Source organism: Theobroma cacao, chromosome 5 (genome assembly GCF_000208745.1).
Source record: "Theobroma cacao cultivar B97-61/B2 chromosome 5, Criollo_cocoa_genome_V2, whole genome shotgun sequence".
Lineage (NCBI taxonomy): Eukaryota > Viridiplantae > Streptophyta > Magnoliopsida > Malvales > Malvaceae > Theobroma > Theobroma cacao.
Genome location: NC_030854.1, coordinates 28,575,747 through 28,582,002, shown reverse-complemented (window position 1 = coordinate 28,582,002; position 6,256 = coordinate 28,575,747). Strand labels below are relative to the sequence as shown.

The 6,256-nt window shown below is 31.5% G+C and overlaps 1 long non-coding RNA gene across 1 annotated transcript; it reads left to right on the top strand.

Annotated features, from left to right (window-relative positions):
• LOC108662192 lies at nt 1,043-2,783 on the top strand. Its single transcript, XR_001927994.1, has 3 exons — nt 1,043-1,082; nt 1,741-1,814; nt 2,632-2,783. It is a non-coding gene; the product is annotated as an uncharacterized LOC108662192 (long non-coding RNA).

The window sequence follows — 6,256 nt, the reverse complement described above, 5'->3', positions numbered from 1 at the left end:
TTAAATTGAGACAACTATGTTTTTTTGTCTAGATTAAGATGAAAGATATTTTCTTGTCATTAAAACAAACATATTTTCTTGTCTAAATTAAGACCAAACATGTTTTTTTGTCTAAATTAAAAGCAAACATGTTTTCTTGTCTAAAATAAGACAAACATGTTAAAACTGTCATTTTTGTATACAATTTAATTAACCAAATTAAAACATGCATTCCAACTTAAACAAGTTGAATTCTATGAAGCTAAATGGGGATTCTATTTGGACATAGATATTCCAAACTCCAATAAACTTAGAATTAATTTTAATATCATTAAAAATAATTCAAGCTTATTAACTGTCAAACCCTGCTTTGTAAAATAATTATAATGTCATTCACATGCTCGATAGAATGTTTGTATATTTAGGAAGTTCAAGAAATCGTCAAAAGACGATATTGCCCCTAATGGTACATTGAGTCGATTAAGCTTCGAAATAGTTCAAATAGGAATTTTAAGGTGAAATTAAAAGTTTCACAATTCAGGAATGACTCAAAATGGTAATTCGGAGTTCGATGATCAATTTGGAGTCAAACCGAAATTTTCACTATCAAGGGGCAAAATCGTAATTTTTTCACTCGCGGACAAAATTTGAGATTTTGAGAGAATTTAGATCACATTTGACAAATTGGAGAATGGTATGAGTATAAGGGATGAAAAATATTTCTATGGGCAATTTTTCAGTTTTTGGGGTAAAAATGTAATTTTTTACTTTACGGGGGTAAAAGTGTAATTTTTAAACATTTGCTCCACCAAAACTTTGAAAAAGTCTAGAAATTTCATGGAAGACATGGATAAGTGAAGAGGATTGAGTGGTAGAAAAAGAAAGTAAAAAAGATGGCTAGAAAAAATAAAATATTCAAATATTCAAAAGGTAAATAAAATTATAATATTTTATTAAGCCTATTAAAAGGCTTGAAAATTCCGGAATTCTTTATTGGAAGGGTCAGCCAAAACCAGCAGGAGAGAGAGAGAAATAAGAACAAACCCTAGAGTGAGAAAATTCAAAGAAAAAGTGTGATTTTTCAAGGAATCAAGTGTTTAAAGGTATGATTTTTCAAGCTTAGCTTAAGATTTATCATTTTCATTCGTTTTTCCTTATTTTTCATGGTTAAATTATGTGTTTTGATGATGGATTCAAATTTGATCATATGGGTTTAGAGAGAGAAAGTTATTAGATTAATTTGATTTTGAACTATGTTAGTGTTTAGTGTTAGTTTAGCATGTTTATGAGTAAAACAACTAGTAAAATATTCATTTTCTCCATGAATTTCTCTAGGCCGAATCTAGCCAATGGTGTGTGAGGATGAGGTTGACTTTATTTTAAGAGAATTAGATGGAAAAATGATGAATTATGAGGTTGGAAATTTAATGAGAATTTTTTATGCAAAAAATTAAAATTTTTACCCACTAGGGGTAAAAGCGTAATTTGTGGTCTGAATTGATAAATTGGACGACGTTCATAGTCATTGAGGTATTGTGGATATAATTGGATAATTGAAATTGAAATGGATGGAATTGGAGTTGAATTGGAGATCTTAGAAATTTACACCGTGTATAGGCAAGTTAGGTCGGACACTGTGATTAAGCGATTGTCCAAACATTTCACACCCTATCTAGTGCATACGCATGGATAAGAGCCTGAAATAATATATATTGATTTGACACAAATTATTGAATTTTTTGTGTCATGTATTGTGGATAGGTGGTGAGCTATCTGATACGGGTAAAAGACTACACCCGAGGATCGAGAATAGGAGTATATCTACTCCTAGTACAGTGAGTAAACTTACTATCGTCTTAATTATCTAGAGTAGATTTATTTAATTGTGTGATTTTATGGAAAAATGATTTAATTGGAAAATTATTATATTTTATGGGAAAATGAGATTTTATAAAATAATTTTATAAATTTTAAAAATTTAATAATGATTTCAAAAATAGAGTAATTGGAGACCTATACTATGATTGTGTTGTTTATCCATGATTTTACATTAAATGGCTTATGATAAATGTGGGTATGACTGGTTATTTTTATGATTTAAAGAATATATGAACTGCTTTGATTTGCCTTGAATGTGTTAAGTGAGCCATGTCATACTATTGTGATTTTATTGGTTGGTGGATTATAAAGTGGGTACTACAGTGACGGGGGTTCTGTGGGTCAGCCTAATTAGAGGGGCACGGTTCTCAATTATTGAGCTTATCTCGATTGGAGAGGCGCGTAGGATAACTCCTGAGGTAGGATTTGAGTACACTTCACGCTGGCCACCACGTGAAACTGGGACTCAGCCAACGCCAAGGAACGGCTGTGTTGTTAGAGGTGAAATGTGTTTGTGTGTGTGACAATAAACAGCTTGGCGACCTCGGTAAGATGCCTTCGCGGGGTATCCCCGAGAATGGATTTTTGGTAAGGGCCAAGTTTTTGAAAAGTACATAAGCCATGTTAAGTAATTGGATGAAATCCAATTATTTATATGAGTTGGGATGAATTATTTTAATTGTCTCCTATTACTCGGCTTTAGATTATTTTGATGATGTTTGTCTACTCACTGAGATTTTATAATCTCACCCCTTCTTCCTATACATTTTTCAGGCTCAGAATAGGCAGTAGACTGTTAATTGCATCGAGAAGTAAATTTCAAAGTTGCATCCTAGAAAGCAAGGTTATAGACTTAAACCTTCTCAATTATTTAGGGGCCCACGTGTCATTGTAATTTAAATTGCATACTATAGTTTTCTATATTACAGTATGTATAAATTTATTTTGTTTTTATGTGTAGAAAATTAATTTTTAATGTTTCAAAAATATATATATATATTGTTTTACATTAAAATAGATTATTTTAATTAATATTTTTATTTTATTTTATTATTCAAAAAAAAAAAGAAAGAGAGAGGAATGGAAAAACTGGTACAAAAGCCTTGCGAGGTCTCAAAAGGCATTCGTGGGAAGAATGTCTGTCGAGGCTTTGCGACGGTTGTCACGGGCTCGATGGGAGTTCCGGGTCGTGACATTAACTATGAAATCACTCCACTATAGATTTATGGTTGAACTCTTGGATTAACTATAATTATAAGAAACAATTCAATACTTGATATTAATTATTAGTTGTCCACTTACAAACCTTATAGTGTGAACTCTCATAACCATCCAATGATAAAAAGTATAATTACTGTTTTACCTTTATGTTTATTTTGTCCCATAGTCTCAAATTTCATCCAATGAGTGATTTAATACTCTAGACCTAATCTTTTGAGTATCCAGATGTGATGAGTAGCTAATTCATCAACCCACTGGACCCAGATTAATCACCAATCTTCTTGAAATCACTAAAAGTTGGGGGTGTCAACGGGTACCCGACCCAGTTATACCGGGTTATGTACCTAATAAACGGGTTTAGGTAGGGTTCGGGTATCACTCTTAGGGTACCCGATTCCCGAACCTGATTATGTAATATTCGGGTTCTACGGGTACCGGTCCCGAACCCGTTTACAACTACCTATTTATATATTTTTTATTATTTAAATAATTGAATAAAACTGATACTGATTGGATTCGAATCCAGGTAAAGAAAAAAGACACCCAAAGTTTGTACCATCTTGACCAATAGTGAAATACCCCATACTTTGATATGGTGATAAATAAAGTTGATCGAATGCAAACTGAGGTCAATTAAAATGTTTAGAATTGATAAAAGACGAAAGGAGTAGTTTAGGATAAAATATTTCGCAAGTGAGAAAATAATAATAATTTTATCAGAGGAGAATTTGTGAGATAAAAGGTGACTTGGAAGTCAAGTGAGGCATAATAAGGTATTTTGGGTACCAAGGAGACAAGATAAAATTTTTAAAATAAAATAATATTTTATTAATGAAATAATATTAAAATATTAATATTTAGCCTTATGTCGAAATCAGTCATGAAGAAAGATCATATGGTTGATCCAAGTGGGGGAGAAGATGACAAGTCCGACTCTATAAAATATTTTTCATGACATACATGTGATGGATAGCATGTTTGCATGCTAGGAAAGTCCCGAAAAATTTACAAAAGTCGATATTGTACCTAGAGGTACAATAAAATTGATTTAAACCTTGAACTAGATCAAATAGAGAATTCACGATGAAATTAAGAATTTTAAAGTCCCAGAATGGTTTAATATGGTGATTTGGAGTTCGAGGATCAATTTGGAGTCAAACCGAAATTTTTGCTATCTAAGGGCAAAATGGTCATTTGCCATCTGGGGATAAAATGAGAATTTTAGAAAAGATTTTTGGCCCCATTTGACTTATTGGAGTATAATTTGACTTATTGGAGTAAGATTTGAGGTTTAGAAGTGAAAAATTTTAATTTCGGTATAATTTGGAGTAAAATGGTAAAATGGTAATTTTGCCACCTCAAGGGTAAAATTGTAATTTTTCACCACCAGGACATTTTTCCAGCACATGGTCTTCCTTTATCCTCATTTTGACCATTGACTAATTGTGTGGTGGAGATAAAAAGGATTAAAATTTTAAAATTTTAAAAATGGACCAATAAGAAAAATGCCATGTGTCATACCTTTATTATTTTATTGTTTCTTTATAAAAAGGCATAAAATCAGCCCATTTTCTTGATATGGCCAGCCAAGCAAGGAAGAGAGAGAAAGAAAGGAAGAACAAAGGGAAAAACAAGAAAACCTAGGTGGAAAATTCAAAGAAAAAGTGAAAAAATCAAGGAAACAAGCTAGGTAAGTTAGAATTTCTTTAATTCTCCTTGATACCTAGCTTATCCATGCTTTTGTTCTTGATTTCCATGGTTGAATATTGAGTTATTATGATGAATTCAATTCTGAAAAATGGGTTAGGAGAGAGAAAGTTGTTAGATTAATTTGATTTTAAGTTATGTTAGTGTTTTAAATTAGTTTAGCATATTTAGAAACAAAACAACAAGAAAAGAATTTATTTTCTCCCACAACCATTAATGGCCGAATTTATCATGTGTTGAGTGAGGATGAATTTGATTTTCATTCTAGGAGAATTGGTTAAGAAATGATGAATTATGAGCTTAGAAAAATAATGGAAATTTTCAGAGCAAAAATATAAATTTTTACCCACTAGGGGTATTTTCGTAATTTGCTACTGAGATTGATAAATTGAATCTCATTCACAGTCACTAAGGTAATTTAAGTATAATTGGAGTGTAGAAAGTGAGAAGAATTGATTTGGAGTTAAATTGGAGATAATAGGCCGAATTAGGTCAGCACTGCATTTAAGCGATAGTCGGATAAGTTGTATATCATATCACGCATATATACCGAGCTTGAATTGATTTTATAATGGTCAAGCATTGATGTGGTGAATTATGTATTGTACATTGTGGATAGGTGGTGAGCAAAGTACACTGGTAAAAGTACAGAGATTGTGCTTGGAGACTGAGATTTTATAATCTCACCACCCTCATTTCCTCACATTTCAGGCTCGGGGAATTCCATAGTTAGCTGACTTTGACAAGGACCTTCATTTGGACTCGAATCGGTAAAAGCTGTAGGTTTCCAGCTTTCGATGCATTTTGGATAGATGTGGGCCCACGTGTCACTGTAAAAGAAATTTTATACTTTGGTTATTTGCTTTATAGTATATATGAATATAATTATCTTTTACGCTATAAGAATTATGTACCGATAGTTTTATAAAAATTATTTTACAAGAAAATAGTTTATTTTATTAAATATTTTTATTATATTCAAATGGTCAAATTTTCACTTCAAATGAACATTTTAGATACTTAATTTTTTTTAAATCATTAAATATATATTTTCGGCTTACCTATTACATTTTTAGCAAGTTTCGAGATTTTAGACAAAAATGACGAAAATGCCCCTGTGAGCCAAAAAAAATGTTATGTTATGATTTGAAAATGATTTGTAATCCTTCGAATTTTGAAATTTGATAACTATTGCTCACCGGGAAAGTGCGGAAGCTGATATGAGAGCCTTGCGAGGTTTCGATCAACATTCGGGGTAAAGAATGTTTGTCGAGGCCTCGCGGCGGTTGTCACGGGCTCGATGGGGAGTTCCGAGTCGTGACAAACAGTTTCCTTTGTTAGATGTTGACAAATATATTAAAAATATAATTAGTTAAATTACTAATGTGATTATATGAATATATATAAATAAAAATATTATTAGATTATTAATTATGTTTAAATAATATGAATATCATATCATATTATAAAG